The sequence below is a fragment of the Triturus cristatus genome, chromosome 8 (assembly GCF_964204655.1).
Source record: "Triturus cristatus chromosome 8, aTriCri1.1, whole genome shotgun sequence".
NCBI lineage: Eukaryota > Metazoa > Chordata > Amphibia > Caudata > Salamandridae > Triturus > Triturus cristatus.
The window spans coordinates 1185644144-1185661455 of record NC_140591.1 but is presented as its reverse complement, the minus strand read 5'-3'; the positions used below and the strand labels follow the sequence as shown (position 1 = coordinate 1185661455).

Below are 17312 nucleotides of genomic sequence, written 5' to 3'. Positions count from 1 at the left end.
AGGCCGGACATCGCTCTTGCTATTTTCTTTTAAAAAAACTCTCCCCATGGGAATCACTCTCAAGGCGAAGTTCAATTGGCCTACCAAGACCTGCAGCTGATGTAAGGTACCTTCCTGGCTGTTATGCAGATGTTAACCGCATCCCTGAATGCCCTCACCTTCTCCTGTGGCAACCTAACACTCCCCTGCTACCGAGTCTATTTCAATCCCCAGGAAACACAAACAGGTCGTGGGGCCTTCTGTCTTGTCTTCAGCTAACGGAACCCCTAACGCTCGAAGCCTTGCAGTGCCCTCTCGCACGCCCGGTCACCCGGGGGACCCATGAACAAGAAGTCGTCTAGGTAATGCACCACATCGTCACATGACACCAAGTCCTTCACTGCCCATTCCAGGAATCTGCTGAATGTTTCAAATACTGAGCACACCATGGAACACCCCATGGGCATACACAAGTCCAGGAAGTACTGTCTCTCAAAAGTGAAAACCAGCAAGCGAGTATCCTCTGGGTGAATGGGAAGAAGGCGGTAACCAGACTCTATGTCTGACTTGGCCATGAGAGCCCCTTTGCTTAATCTCTGCAATTTTGCAATGGCTTCATCAAAGGTGGTTTACCGCACTGTACATAGTGCCTGGTCCAGCCCATCATTTACTGATAACCCAGTGGGGTGAGATAGGTTGTGAATCAAACGAAATTTGCCTGTCTCTTTCTTTGGAACTAACCCCAGGGGCGAACACACCAAAGATTCACATGGCGGAGAACTAAAAGGACCCGCCACCCTCCCCGCAAGCACCTCCCCCATAATCTTGTCCCGGACCAGCTCCCGTTGCTGCAGTACTGACTGGTGATTCTTCAGTGGGACTGCTGAATGGGGTGCGCGGGAAGGAATGCCGAACCCGTCCTTAAAACTGTAATGCAGCATGTAAGCATCCTTGTGATTATTGTATCTACTGAGCAGGTGCGTGAGAACGTGCATGCGAATTGGTGAAGGGCGCTTGCCATTATTGCTTGGGCAGGAGGCTCTTAAAGGGTCTGTGCTCCCTTTGCTTTTTAAAACACTTGAACTCCGGATGGCCCCCACAGAAAGAGCAAATGTGTTTAAACTTACAGGCTACCCCTTTGCTACATTCCTTTTTGTTGTACTGCCAGGAGGCCAGATTTTTGCTTCCAAACTTCTGTTGAATCGAAAGGACTGAGTCGCCCTCCCAGGTGCTTGAAACATATTGAACTCTGCATGCCAAAAATTGATCTCCCTCTGTTCCCATGCTATCTCAGGCCTGACCGGTTTCATCTGCCTAAATTTAGTGTCGTACTGCATCCACGCAGACCCTTGGAACTCGGATGCCGCATCGTGTGTAAGGGACATGTACCCAAACAACTGCGGGGCTAACGGTGGTGTTTTTTCAGTTAAGATCGCCGCATAAATGGAAAAACCTGTTGCCCAGTTCCTCAAAGACCACTCAACCCACCCCGTTTTTGACTTGAACTCGCCCTCCTTAGCCGCTTTGGGCCTACTTGGGACCACCCCTACATTAATCAAATCAAAAACGTTCACAAATTCCCCCCCTGTGAATTTTGTCCCTCGTCTCCGACGGAACGTGCCATGCAATAGCTGAAGGGGGGCCAACACCAAAGATGTAGACCAAAATATCAATGGGTTCACCAATGGAGGCGATTGGACTACGCTCGCCCCCACTGCCATAAGTGTGGTAGAAGGCTGCGCTACTTCCAGGCTAGCTGACGCCGGAGTCCTACCAGTTTGTGCCCACACTTGTGCCGCCACCTCCCCTTGTGCTCCTGTTACTGAAACTGGTCCGGGTGGTGTGACTGGCGCCCCTCCCAATACTACCGGGGCCTGGTGGGCAACAGAGGTCGCTGCCACTTGCAACCCCCCTTGAGCTCCGACGGCACGCCTGGCCCATTTGTTGGCGGCACCATTAACCCAGCCATATTCCCCAGGGGCTGCGGGGCCGCAGCGCTACCTGGCGCTTGTGTCACTACTGGCACACCCCCCACTTGTGGTGCCCCACAGATGCTGTTGTTGTGGAGATCGCCATAATGCTCTGCCCCCCTGCGCCCACCGACATATTAAGTACGGGCCCCTGCGCCGCCTGCTCAGAGCTGCGCGCAGCCGCACCCTTAGCAATTGACTCACCCTCTATAGTGGCTACTGATTCAGGCTGCGTGCGTGGCTTGACCTGTTGCCCCACCCTATATCGAACCGGGACCTTCCTCTGCCGCTTTGGTGCACTGTCTTCTAGCTGTTGCTCTGGCTCACCAGCCAACTTCTGAAACGCTGCCTCCATGCCATGCCGCTTAGCTGCCTTCCAAAGCTCATTCAGGGCATGAAAATCCTCCTGAGTCCCAGACTTCCCGGAAGTGGGGTGTGCGCGCTTAGGCGCCATGTTACAAACCTGCTAGAGAGAAACAAAAACAACATGTTAAACATCCAATCTCACAATACTGAGCCATCCCCCACCACCTGCCCACAGGATGGATATCACCCCAGGCGTCTACTCTTTCCCAACTTGAAATGGACCTATGCCCAAGGATGTTAAACGCATTCATCGCCAACCAGGATAGCAGTGGTGTTTTGCCAGAGTACTAGGTGCATTAAACATGTTATATCCATGCCAGGGCCGGACTGGGAACCAAAACTGGCCCTGGCAAAGCGCTCGGCCGGCCCCCTGGCAGTTGGGGAGTGCGGCCGGGCTGTTTGCCAGGGCCGGTTTCGGTTGATTTTATTACAGGGGCTGATTTAGCAGAATGGCCCCCCAGGGGCCCAAAACCAGCCCCCATGCTTGTGGCCCACCAGGGGAATGCCCGGTGCCCGCTACGGCCAGTCCGGCCCTGATCCAAACACAGGGATATTGAGTGATGTGCCCAGGATCACAGGATACTAGGATAACACAGCATTGGCCCTGACGGCGGAAAAATTGCTTCCTGAAGTTAGACTGCCAGAACATTTTTGACATGTGTGATTGTAAAGCATGTTCAACCGGAGGCAATTTGGCACTGAATAACAAAGATTTATTGGTACCCAACTAGATGGTACTCATTTTTATTGACCTCCGATACATGAAGGGCTGCGAGAACCTGCCGGGATATGAACCTGTGACCAGGAGGTAGAACCCAGGCCCCTGCAGTGGACGCATTAGTCCTCTGAGCCAGCAAGACCAGATATTCAGAAAACACCATATATCATGAGTCCTTTGTAAAGCAGAACTTCTTATTAATTAAACAAGGTCCTCAGCTGCCACGCGCAAGCGACATAAACTCTAAATAAAGTTTACGTTTCACAGATAAAAAAGGCCTGACATATTTTGCTTTAGCCAAGCTTGTTTTACACGTCGTGACTATGCATTTGTGAAAAGATTATAAACCTGTGAGTTGTATTCAAGCAAATCATAACTTTAGAAATGAAAAGAAATGCAATGAAACCACTCGCACGCTGAATACATGACCTGTAAAATAAATCCGTCCCTCGCCCTGAAACCAGTACATCTCTTTTTTCAGCGTCTTCTGTAAGTAATTTACAATTATGAACGTCACTGTTGAAACCATAACTTGGATGTGCAATATTTTCAAGTGGACAATTGAGCTGATTTTTACCGTGTGCTTCGCAGAAAGCGAGAATCTCACAATCAACAACATGATTAAAGTGCACCGCGCTATATTTACAACAAGCATTTGCAATGCAATAGGTCGCGCAGTTTTACGAGTTTGAGCTATTGGCATTATAAATGACAGTGCCTTTTATTTATGTTTTAAAAAAACCAAACTTAAATAAAAAGCATTGTCATTTACAATGCCAATAGCTCAAACTCCTATAAATGCGAGACCTATTGCATTGCAAATGCTTGTTCAGTCTGATGTTAGACTTGTCCCAAATGTGCGCCACCATTTTAGGATGCCAGGCCGATTTGCGACCCCAATCCAAGCCTATATGTATGCAAAACTCTTCAGTGTAAAAGCCACACAAAGAGCATGAATGGGGGAGGAGGAGAAACAATGGTGGAAGCGTCTGCCTAGTTCTTCTTTAATTAACAGAGCGCCTGTGAACCATGAAGCGTGGCGTCCGTGCAGTGGGGGGAGAGGGCGGGTGGTGTCCGTGCAGTGGGGGGGTGGGGGGAGGGGGCGAGGAAAATAGTTTGAAACATATTTAACATACGAAATGGTCTGAAAGTAGCCAAGTATTTAAAACTCATGAGTACACAACATCTTCACGTTGAAGGCAATGAATAGAAGTACTGCAACGTGAAGATGCTGTGTACGCTTGAGCTTTTATTTATGGACGTTGTTCGTTCTTTAGTAGTTCTCCATTTGTGTTATATTTGTAATTCACAAAATGTCCAAGAAATTTGTTATTGCTTGCTACCCGATTGCTGTCTTTTCATGGCTGATGCCTTTAATCTAATTAGATACCCTGCGGAGGGGGCAGAGAACGTGTGTAAACAACAGGAGACAAAATATGGCCCTTCAGAGCTGCCAACTGTGAAGCCAAGTTGGAGTCTTAGCGTCGGCCCAACACCTATTGAATCTTGGCAAATAAATGAATCTACCCGTGCCTAAAAACATTTAATGTAACTGGTGCTAATGTAAAAGCGCTCCGATACATTTGGGTTTGCGCTACTTAAAACTGTGGGGGGAAAAAACATGGGAGTGTCAGAAATCATGAAAGCCATTGAGCAGGGGCTAGGCAGACAAGCGGGGGAAAGAGCAATAGAGGGGAGGCAGAGACAGCTCACGAGGGAGCGCAGAGGAGGAAAAAGCACAGGGGCAAGGAACGTGTTCCTTGTTTTGCGTTCTTGCTAAATCGCTGGAAAGAACTAAGGCACGCTTACCTTGTGGTGTGTATAACACTACCAATGCACCGCCTAAATTGAACGGAATTACTGTAACTGAGAAGTTTTCAGTCTGATGTTAGACTTGTCCCAAATGAGCGCCACCATTTTAGGATGCCAGGCCGATTTGCGACCCCAATCCAAGCCTATATGTATGCAAAACTCTTCAGTGTAAAAGCCACACAAAGAGCATGAATGGGGGAGGAGGAGAAACAATGGTGGAAGCGTATGCCTATTTCATCTTTAATTAACAGAGCGCCTGTGAACCATGAAGCGTGGCGTCCGTGCAGTGGGGGGAGAGGGCGGGTGGTGTCCGTGCAGTGGGGGGGTGGGGGGAGGGGGCGGGGGAAATAGTTTTTAACATATTTAACATACGAAATGGTCTGAAAGTAGGCAAGTATTTTTAAGCAAATTTGTTAATATATTCAATCTAAGTAACAAGCATTGGCCGCACGCGCGCCTCGCGCTTAAAGTTACAAAAAAAAAGAAAGACAAGCGGAGCGTGGCGAGCGCGCTTGGGGCGGGGGAGCGGACCCTTTGAAGTGCTCCCAAAAGCGGAGTGCATGGCGGCACGATGCGCATGATTGTGCGTGTGCTAGCTATGCAATTCGCTTTTGGGAGCACTTTGAAAAGCCCCTTTAAAATAGTCTCGCTTTGCGATCGCTTACGCGATAGCAAGGTCGAGACCTAAAAAGCATTAGCGGGGCCTCCTTGCAACTGTCTGTTCCCCTGCACGAAGCAAGACCAAGGCTATTTTTATAATGACAGGCAAACCGTAACCACGGTATCACTGTCTACGCACATAATTAATAATAACTGCCTTACAAATGTGAAATGTAAATATTATCGGAGCGACTAATTAGCACCCCAAACCAGACACTACGCCGGCCCCCTTAAACCTACCGTGCTGCCCTTCACGAGCCTCGCCCGGATCTCCTTTTCCGACGCTCCAGCAGCTATCTCAAGGTCCAGGGAGACGAAGAGGACGAGACCCTTAAGGCTCTGGCTTAAATAAGCAACCCTTGGGATTCATTTTCGTTTTCTTCCTTAGCACATCCCAAAACCTTAACATCACTAGCCAGTCTCCCTCCTCAGACCAGCCCCCCATGGGATGCTCAGTCCCTTGGCGCTACTAAGGGCGCCCCTCCTCTAGGCGCGGGGGGCGCCTGCTCATTCTACGAGTCCTTGTTCCATCAATAGTAATGGGTGATTTTAATTGTGTTATAGAGCTGATTCTACTAAGTGACAACCCAATATTCGGATGGCTAAAACCCGGGCTTCAATTGTGGAATTGAAGAGGCTACATAGGCTAGAGGATGCAGGGAGAATTTTATATCCTCATTTACCTGGTTATACTTATCAATCTTCTCGCCACAGGCAATACTCACGTATTGACATGATATTTGTAAGAGGGCAGGTGTTAGATGGGGTGAAGATCGAGATACCCCAAGATTATATCTGATCATAATGCCATAATATTTCACTGCAGATCCCGCAAGTAGGGCAGAGAGTTCAACTACTCTTCTCGTTTCTTCGCCATCTGGTCGCCAATTTGTACTATCGTTTGTACTTAAAAACTGTATTGGCTAAATTTATTCGAATTAATAAGGGCACTGCCTCTATTGCTATCATACGGGATTGCATGAAGGCTTATATTAGGGGGATCACACTGCAGTTTATCTTAAATAAGAATAAGTGTAATGAAGTGGAGCTGGCTCAATCGCAGCAGGCATGTTTAGACCTAGAGTTGCAACATGCTCAGGCAATTTTAACATGCATCCCCCTTGAACAGGCTATACATCTTAAGTTAAGGGAGAGGCAACAAATGGTAAACCCCGGGGGTAATTGAGAAGGCGGCGGAAAGTTATCAGAAGAATAGGACATGCCAATAAGAGTATGGTGAACAAGTAGGACGTATTTTGACCCATCATATAGCTGAAGGCATGCAGTGTTGTTAAATGTATTTTGGGAGATGATGGGGTAGCTATACTTGCCCACAATTAATAGCCGAGCAATTTGCTGTTTTTTATCAAAAGGTTTATGGTAAGCCTGATGGTATTGATAAGCAGATTGTAGCCAGCTATTTGGAGGAAAGTAGGATGCCCCGGATAGATCCTCTACAGAGCTCCATGTTAGAAGAGAGGGTGAGGCCAGGGGAGGTGGAGGCATCTGTATGTGCTCTATCATCTGGTAAAGCCGCGGGAGACAATACTATTCGCTTAGAATTCTATAAAGTATTTATGGATATTGTTGCCCCGAACTTATAGAATTGATCAATTATATCTATAGTGGGGGAGAAGCCCCATAGTTATGGGGGGTGACTAACATTGTAGTCTTTTTGAAGAAGGTCAAACCATCTGAAGAGAGGGGGGGTCGTGGTGTCCGATATCTTGTATAAATGCGGATGCAAAGATCTACTCTAAAGTGTTAGCTACACGCTTTGCCCCTTTTATGCACAAGCTGGTTGCTATACAACAGCACGGGTTTGTACATGGAAGGGATACCACGGCGCACATTAGTACTGCAATTGCAGCGTTTGATGTTGCGTGTCAAACTAGGGATCTAATGGGTATGATAATGTTGGACGCTGAGAAGGCATTTGACCGGGTCACCTGGGAGTCACTCTGGACGATCATGGGGAGTTTTGGAATCGGTGATAGGTACATAGCATTAGTGCATGCATTATATATGAGTCAGATGGTCAAAATCTTAACGTGTGGCAAGTCCTCAACTCTATTTTCCAAATATAGGGGAACACGTCAGTGATATCCACTCTCCCCATTGCTGTTGCTCTCTATATAGAACCTTATATAAGGCACCTGATGCTAAACCAGGGCATACAGCCAGTAAGATGAAATGGTGTTTGTTGGACTTGGCCCTTTTGGCAGGTTCACCCCTAAACTTTTTGCATTTATCCTAGCCTTTGTCCCTATGTAGTGTTAGTGGTTTTAGGCCTCTAGGCACTTTAGCACTGTGTCCCAGTGTAAAGTGCATGCGTTCTGTGTTACATTTAGTGAGACTGGCCTGCCCTTCCATAGGAATGCATTGGGGATGTGTGTGTCCATAGTAATTCCTGGTGTGAGAGGAGTGCAGGGTCAAGTTTAGTATGTGCGAACTCGTAAGAATAAATGCTGCGCAATGATGTGCGCGGATTTATTATAACTATCGGAGAAGTGCCACTTCTAGAAGTTGGCATTTCTGTCTGCTGTGTGTCTGCCTGCCTGATGTGGAGTGCATGTCTGGCTTGTGATTGACAGGTGCTGGATGGTGTGGGGAATTCCAGGAGCCAGGGTGAGTCAGCCCAGTGGTGAATATAGAGATCTGCATGTAGATGGGAGGGATAAGTTGCACCTGGGACCTGAATAGGACTGTGTCTTGCCTCCTCAATGCTGGCTCCACCCCCTGTGGTGCGTCTGAGCACCTAGCCCCACCTGAAAAGGAGAGAGGAGTTGAGCACAACAAAGTGCTCCAAAGCTCCCCCAAACCAGTTGCATCTGGTTTTTCCCCCAGCCCTGTGCCATGTCACAAAGGAAAAGGGTGTATAAAAGAAGGGGCTGTGACCCCATGAAAAGGTGCTCTCTGGTGTGCTGTTCTAACTTGAGGGGGGCCTGCTGCTGCTGCTGGGCTCCAGGAGGAACCGCCACAAAGGACTGCCTCCCTGCTGGAGGACCCTGTGTGCTTGCCTACCTGAGCCCAGCCTTGTGATCCCTGAACTTTGCCATTTATTGGGAAGAGCGCTCCATTTTTGTCCCTGGACTTGGGACTTCAAGAGCCTGTGAGCGCTTTATTTTGTCCTTTTGGAGAAGCGCCTGAGAGCGCTTTACTTTTATTGTGGAGAGCGCTTCTATTTTATAATTGGCAGCGCTGAGCTGCACCTCCCTGTGAGGGACTCACCGGCGTAGGGATCCCCCCATGCTTCGTGGGAAACGGGAGCCCACCCAGCGTATTTGCCATTTTTAAATACGCCTAGCGGATGCCCACCCCGCAGGTGACTTTATTAAAAAAAATAACAGGAGCCTACCCCGTATCGAGGAGATCACCGCCGCAGTCCGGGCCAACCAGGAAGTCAGGCAACCCTCGCCGAGACGTGGGCGGGGCCTGGCCCAGGAGAGCAGGAAGTTCCGGCCGGAGGAGAGAAGGGGCCGCAGGAGTAGCGGAGACTTCGCTCCGAGAAGCACGGCTGGCCAGGAAGCCAGGCAGCTGGGGCCTAGTTGTGGGAGTGGCTACCGGCAGAAAAGCAGGAAGTGAAGCCGCGGCGGCGGCAAAGGAGCCTGGGAATCCCTGTGTTGCCTACCAACATCCCAAGGCATAGAGAGAGAGACGCTCCTCGCCCTGCAGGACGTCCAGTCGAGGAAGGAGAGCGGAGGACACCCTCTGGTCCCAGGACCCTCGCCACCGCGTGAGTAAACGGGAAGCCCTCGCGCCTCCCCCAGTGTGCAGTTGGGGAGGCACAGACGTCAGGAGACAGACTGGGACTGATCGAGGTCTCACACCTCCCCCACGAGGGTCTACATAGTGCGCCAGTCCCCGGTAAGGTCCCGTGGTGAAGGACTACAGAGCAAAAGCCCGGTTCTGCAGTATCCAAGGCTAGGGAGCACGGAGGGCATTTATAGTGGTTAGCTCCTCCTTTACTAAGCCTGCTCTGAGTCACTTTGAAGCTGCCCTGTTCGTGGGAGGCAGCGCCGGGGTTATTCCCACAGATAGAAAGATACTTCAAGGAAGGTCCCTGACCGGCGTTATGATTTCCGGCATTGGCCTCCCCTAAGTGCCGCTGCCCCGCAGGGTCGCGGGCAGCTGCGCGCTTACAAAGCATTGGGGGCATTCTTTTGAGGCGACCAGGGTGAGTGGCATCCCCGCTCCCTCGCATTACAGGCATTTGTTCTTGCTGCAACTGCAGCCAGGGGGGCTAGCGGAAGCCTTGTGAAGGGGCACAGAGTTGAGAAAGCCCTCAGTGAGGACGGGGCATTGATGGGTGAGCCCAGGACAGGGCCCCCACTGCCGAATGTCCTGGTAAAGGGGACAACAACACTGAACGGGGATGCGCCTGTTGAGGGGCTGAGGTTCCCCATATGTTACACAGTAATGAAGGGATCTAGTGATGCACAGTGATGGTGCATTGAGATCCAGATGTATTGGCAGAAGAGGTTACATAGTTCCATATTGTGTTGTTGATGCCTAAATGTGGTTTCATAATACGGTTCATATCAAATGTGAGGGATGCATAATGTGTTTTTTGTCTTATGTGATATAATGCTTAGGTCATTATGGTACCAGTAGTTACTAGGTTGTGATTTACATCTACTACGTGCATTTCTAACGGTTCTGACGGTGGCCCAATTGGCCCTGTCTTGTGTAATATAATCCCCTGTGAATATTGCCTAGTGCCAGTTGGCACAGTGTATATTATGTGATTATGATCTAATGTGTTTATTATAATACAAAGGCTATTTTTATATATAACCTTGTGTGGAGTACCTTTTGTGGTGTCCCTGGGGTGTTGTTCTGTGTGCGTGCGCAAACGCTTTACACATTGCCTCCGGGATAAGCCTGACTGCTCGTGCCAAGCTACCGAGGGGGTGAGCAGGGGTTATCTTTGGCGTGTAACTCCCTTGCCCTGACTAGAGTGGTGGTCTCTGCCTGGCTTTAGCGCAAGCCTTAGCCAAGCAGAGATCCCATTTCTAACAGTGTTGATTTGAAAATATCAGATGTAAACAAGGAAAGGAGTGAAGAGGTTCAATAGGTAGTGGACTTCCCCTCCTCTGTAAATTATGAGAAACCAAACAAAGTCCAACCTTTAGCTATAAAAATGTTACTATCCTTATTTCTTCAGTATTAGAGAAAGCTGGTCAGTTTTCCTAAGTTTGTATAGGAAAAACACACTGTTTTGTTAAAATAACCCTCACCCACCAAAAGGTACCTTGGTGGCATGCTTCATCATCAGGTTCTTCCCGCCCCCGCTGAGGGACGGGGCGTGCTACGACCAACGACGAGGGAGCACTTATTAGTGAAGTAATGCTATGTGAGAGTGGAAGGGTCTGAGTGGATATAGTGATATTAAAAAATACCTGGCTGTGTGGGAACGACATTTTTATATTCCTTGTAGCTGGTATTATTAAAAGTGGGGAGTAGAGGTTTGTGTGCTATGATGGGCTACTACCTCCCTAGTCTACATGTTTCGAAGCGATCCTCATGACTTCTCTTCAGGACCAAAAAGTGATCCCTGTACCACTCTGTTAGAGAATAACCTAGTGGTTTTGCCTGCTCAATTTAGCAGATTATAGTACCTATAGATAAACATGCACTGATACAATACCTAACTGGTATGATCATAGGAGTTTTAAAGACAGCTAATATCAAGCTACGGCAATGGCATTGGCTCCCTTTAAGCAATATCATTAAAATGAGCATCTTACCTAAATTCTTATATCTTTTTTGCTCTATACTAATGCGGGTTCCCAATTCATTTTTCAGACTTCTTGAGGGGGCAATTGGTAGTTTTATATGGGGGTACAGGAAAGCTAGGCGAGCCATTAAGTGTATGAAACTGCCTTATGAGCAGGAGAGATTTAAGCTGCTGGATTTTAAAGTATATTTCTGGGCCTCATTTATGGATCGGATTCAAAGCTTACTGATTGAGCGTAAGCCTAGGGCGAATGCAGTTGGGTATCAATTAGCTTTAGACTTAGATATCAAGTACGCAATGCATAAGCTAACTGACCCCGATTATTTTAAGAGGATGAGATTTAAGGTGATAAGGGATGTAGTCCGAGTATCGTGGGAAATCTGTATGAAGTTTTCCTTACCAGATGTTCATTCTCTCACCCCGCTTTGGGGTAGTCCATTATTCCCCAGTATATTCCACGATAGTGTGGGGCAAACGTGGGGGAATATGGGTCTACAAACTTTAGGCCAGTTATATGACACTCAGGGGCTATGATCTTTTACTTTACTTCAGGAAGCATATGAACTTTTGCAACTATCCTTTTTTTTTTTTTTAAATATCTTCAGGTTAGGGACTACTTTCTCTATTACTGGGGATACAAAAATGAGCATAAGACATCTGAAATTGTTGTGCTACTATATCAATCTTCAAAATGTAACATAAGTAAAATGTACCAAGAGTTTATGTCCTATGTTGAAGAAGATAATGCACAAATAGTGCTAAGGTGGAGTCAAAGGCTAGCAACTACAGTAACTATTCCTGAAGTACCAGAAACTCTGTATACACTAGATGGGGCAGTAATATCAGTAAATCTCAAATTGCAACAATTTAAGTCAGTGTATATGCTGTATTCCACACCAGAACGGATTTCTAAGTTGACTTCTTCTAGGAACTCTTCTCGGGTATATTGTCGCGAATGTCAGTTATTTGCAGCACATATAGTCCATATGTTCATCGAGTGCCCGGGGTTAAAATAATTCTGGGGTAGTCTATTTCAATTAATATCTAAACAGCTGGGGCTGGAATTTTGCTTGAGTAACAAAGAAATATTAATCGGTTTAAAGACCGGAGGGAACCCAAGTCTTAGGGCTCTTATCGCAATTATCATAGTTAGTGCACGCCTATGTATTGCTAGGGCATGGGTTCAGTCAGTGTTGCCTAGAGTACCTGAATTCTGGGCCATACTCCAGCGGACTTATGAATGTGAAATGACTGTTGCCAAGGCCCAAGGACCCAGGGCAGTTAAAAATGTGGAGAAGATCTAGTCGAAATTGCACTGGATGTAGCAGTTTGTACTGAGCGCTCTTGCTGTTGATACATGAAGCTCACTGACCTAAAGTATTGCTCACATACAATTAGTGCTTCTTCTGCTTTTCTCTGTCTCACGTACATTCTTTTTCTGTCCCTCTTTGGGTTTTGTTGAATCAATGAACTACTAGTGATGTGATAATGTTTATATAATTATCTGATAAAAAAAATGATATAAGAATGTTGTCAAAGTTCTGATGGCTCTGACTTATGGGATAAAATGCAATAAAATTTAAAAAAAATAAAAAATGAAATTAGCCCACATGTGTATCGCTCTACACCTGTGTTTCCCTGATTTGGTTAGTTTTAGGGTTTTCCACTGCCCAGCCTAAAGTAGAACTCTGCTGGATTTTAATTGACTGATGAATGCTAATCCTTAGCAGTGTTTGATTTCTGTATATCAGCATTATTTTTCTTCCATGTTTATTTTTGTTAATGCTAGTCTGTCTGAAATTATCCTGTCACTTATGATAACCCCTGATGATTATGTATTTTTATAATTTGACATTGCGAATGGTCTATACGACTTTAAGATTGAGTGTGTAATAAAACTCCCTAACTTTATTCCTGACTGGAGCTTTCTTGTATGGGCTAATGTGTCATACTCTTTAAATGTATTTTTGTTGGTGGATTTTAATTTATGGTTATACCACACTCTACAACTGGGTCAAAAGTTCCATTCGGCCTCAGTGAGCGTTTGATGCCCACGAAGGGTGAAAAACGCAACAGTAAGGGTGAGTATCCAACAGAGTCCGAGATGCCTTGCTGATGCAGAGCTGTATGGCAACAGGATGCCCCCATGAAACCTAGTAAATTCCCTTTTGTAAGGAGTAGCCTTTACATCCATATAAACACTACGCTACTTTTCCCAAATGACAGGCACAGGGTCCATACATTATTCATTTTTTCTTGCAATTTGTAACTCCTTTCGGTCTGCTTCTTACTGTGGTCATACTGTAGAACACTCCCCTACCCTCTCCTCTCCCAAATAACAATCACAATATTTTATCAACTTTTCCTTTGCATAGTTTCTGAAAATGTATGTTCATAAATTAGAGAGGTGTTGGTAGAAAGCATTTGATTTACTGTTGCTTCGAATGACTGAAAATCTTGGCATACTACACTGACTTAAAAAGTCACTTTCCAGAACAAGTCATGCTTTTCAGCTGTTAAACTTGCCAGCTCCTTCCCTATGCTGACAAGAACACTTCATACACTTCATCCAAGGAGAATGATTTACTGAGGAAGAGCCTGGATGCAGGCAAGGTCATTTTCTGAAGGGATTTTCAGTCTAGTGAAATATGGTTTGTTATGATTCTAAATAATGGCTTGTCTGCTTGGAGATGTCCTTGATGTGGTGTACTCAGGGCCACAATGTACTCTTCATTCCAACAATCATGAACTGCAGTGAACGTTTGCACAGAAAAGGTGTGTTATAGATGGACTCTGTCAGGTTTTCTAAATGCTGTTATCCACTGCAAGTACGTTAGAGCAGTCTGAAACAAAACTTGTTTCCAACTGCTGTGACGTAGAACGCCTCTTGCTTACAATCGTCTTATAACATTTTTGATCAAAAGTTTTCAATTCTATGAAGGACATGGAGGCGAGGTTTATCCATTCTCTTTCTCATTTTAATTAAATAGCACCCATGTGACAACAATAAACATTCCACAAAACGGCAAAGAAAATTACAATGGCCATAGTTCTTTGCTGAAAAGCTACAAGTCCCATGACAGCCTAGAAACCAATAGTGTGTCAGACAATAGTAAAAGCATCTAAACAACTATGGCTTTGCCTTTTCTTGCTGCGAGGAGTACATAAACATGTCTTGTCTTAGTAATGTTACTCAGACTTCCGATCTGATCCTGAACTTAGAGGCGAAAGTCAGTAATGTACACAGTGTGATATTTGGATCCTTCCTTCCACTTCTATTGATGAAGAAAACTGAATGGTCACCTGTGTAGGCAGAAGGAGGTGAATTTTCTCTGGATGCTCCATGGAATCTTTGCCATCTGGTAGCTCTGTGTCTTGAAGGGAAGAATATGTCTCCCAAATAATCATTCCAGTTTCGCCTTCATCTGGAAAATTCTCTGGAGACCTGTGCATGGGGTGTGGGCATTCAGATTGTAGATGGCTTTTTACTTCCTTCTTGAAATGTGTTCTTCATCTAGCTTGTACATAGGTTGCCATCTTATCTGAGGGTTCCCACTCCAAAAGCGTGTGTGAATTAAGTCCTCTGGGACAGGGGTATCTCTTAGCAAGTCAGAGGGGGCACCCGCATTGGATGGGCCATTCTCCAAATCCTGGTTGTCCCATCTTTGGCATTTGGCCAAAGGGTTTCAAAAGCGGTTCACCTCCCCATCACAGGCATCAGATTCTTCATCGCCTGGGGGTCCAGTAAAGATAGAGCCTCATCTAAATATAATTCTTCATCAGTATCTAGAGTTTTTACAGGAAGGGAATCCAAATAGGCAAACTTTATATTTTCTATGGCGGCCATCTTAGGCAGTCTCTTTTTTTTTGTTTCTGGAAATCATTGGACGGATTGGTAAGGGTAAACCCAGAGGGAAGCTCATATGCTGGGAGCAGGGAGAAAATAAGTTCGATTGTTGGGTCAAGGGACCTTTGGAGGAAAAAAATTAATTTGAGAATATTTTTGTATAGCCCGATCCATGACAGACTTCTTTCTCTCTAAGCTATGATCGTATACACCCTTGGAGGGGAGTTCAGTGGCCGGTGTTGTGGGACACCCATGTAACTTGGTTTCAACATGGAGGAGATATATGTACGATGGCAGCTCTGTGGAGGAAAATACAATAATAATAGATATTGTTCACCCTGATTTTAAAAACCTGATCACTAATTGTTCCAAGCAGCAGCTCTTTCATCAGTCTAGCATCAACAGGAAAAGGCTTGTCAGAGGTTAAACTGAGGATTTAAAAGGAAGCACCACCATGTGAACCGCCTTAAAGGCTCTATTATAGAAGGGAGGGCACGCGAAGCAAAATAAGGCTGACTGGTATGCGGCAAGAGGAGGAATACCACTGAGGAAGAGGCAGTCAGTCAGGCGGACAGAAGCAAGGCAGGATTAAGGCTCTCATGAACTCAGCTTCATGTCAGGTAAAGCTATAAAAATGGTGCTGACACAGAGCAGGTCCCTGACGTACTCCCCGGGAGAAATGAAAAAAGGCACGAAGCATGTCCCACAGCAGAGGGCAAATGAAGGCATTCAGAGACCCAGACAGCGGTCCAGATGGTACCAATCCTGGCTGCACAGAAAATGCACAATTTAAAATAAAGAAATACAATTCAGGAGTAAATTAAGATAAGGCAAGTAAAGTACTTATCATGACTACTGAGTAGCAAGAAAGAGGCAGAGCCACAGTCTGATATACTATTGGTTGCTATACTGTAAAGCAGAGCCGAATGGAGTTTGCACCATGCAGATCCTTGGTCCAAATTCAGGTACAAACTGCACTCGACTGTATGGACCTTTATCCCGAATTAAGGCTTAACTCCAACAGTTCAACAATATCTCAATGACATTGAAGCACCTTTTGCCTGATAAGTACGACAGAAAATAGTAGAATTATACTAGTAAATTTGCAAATTATGAAGTTTTATTAGCAGATTAGCAAAGTTGCCAACTCAAATAAATCAAATTGCTCATATATCAGTAATCACCTCATTAGAGTACAATTTGGCGTAGTCTAAAGCAAGTCAAAATAGCAAATAAGAAGACAGTTTTTTTAAAGAATGCCATAAGTACATCAAGTAAGAATCAGTTTCCCCTGAAGGAAAATAACCTAAAATTAAGTTAAAGAAGGTCGGGGAAGATTTCAAGCAGCAGGTGTTAGCAAGTAAAGCCTCTAAAGACAGAACCAAATTAAGGTTCTATCAGGCAAAAGGAAATAGATTGGCTTGAGAGTTTAACTCTATGAGCAGGAAATAAAATAAGCATAGGGCCTCAAGAGACTGGAAAGGGGTATTTGCTCTCAAAAGAGTAGAGAGGAGCATCTGAAGCTAACTAGCTCAGCAGCACACCAATTAAAACATAAGATTCAGTGAATGGCTATACTGCCCACAGTTCCCAAGAAGTGGGAGCCAAAACGATTCCAGCATTTTGTCAATAAGATGTCATTGCCTTTTTTACTCGAGCATCACACAAAGGAAGCTTACAGCTGCACAGCCTTTAGAAGATATATCCCACAGGATGGTACATCACTATCAGGCCGTCCCCAACATAGGTGCCAGAAATCAGTTATTCAGGTACAGTGAAACTATACCATTTTCTCATGGAAACTAAACTACTGAAACTGCTTATTAGTTCAAACGACAGCAGTTTAACTTATCTACTGGAACAAGAGAAAAAAAATAAGATAACACAGCAGCCAAAAGCACTGTTTTGATGTTAATTTAACCCCTTCCCTGCTCATGACGGAACCACTCCGTCATGAGCCACGGTTGCGCTGTGCTCATGACGGAGTGGTTCCGTCATGCTGCGGCCGTTGGCCGCCGCTCCGCCCACGCGGCGCTAATTCCCCGCCTGTGCGGGCGATTAGCGCAGTGGGCGGAGACGTGAAGGAACCACTCTGTCATGAGCACAGCTCAACCGTGGCTCGTGACGGAGCGGTTCCGTCACAAGCACAGCGCCACCGCGCTGCCCCCAAACCCCCCCCCCCCCAGCGCCGCGGCGGAATTCCTGCCGCGGCGAAGGGGT

The 17312-nt window shown here is 46.2% G+C and overlaps 1 long non-coding RNA gene across 1 annotated transcript in view; it reads left to right on the top strand.

The window, feature by feature from the left end:
- Positions 1-17312, top strand: part of LOC146805590 (uncharacterized) — a 383489-nt gene that overhangs the window by 83897 nt on the left and 282280 nt on the right. The gene's annotated exons all lie outside the window — the stretch shown is intronic.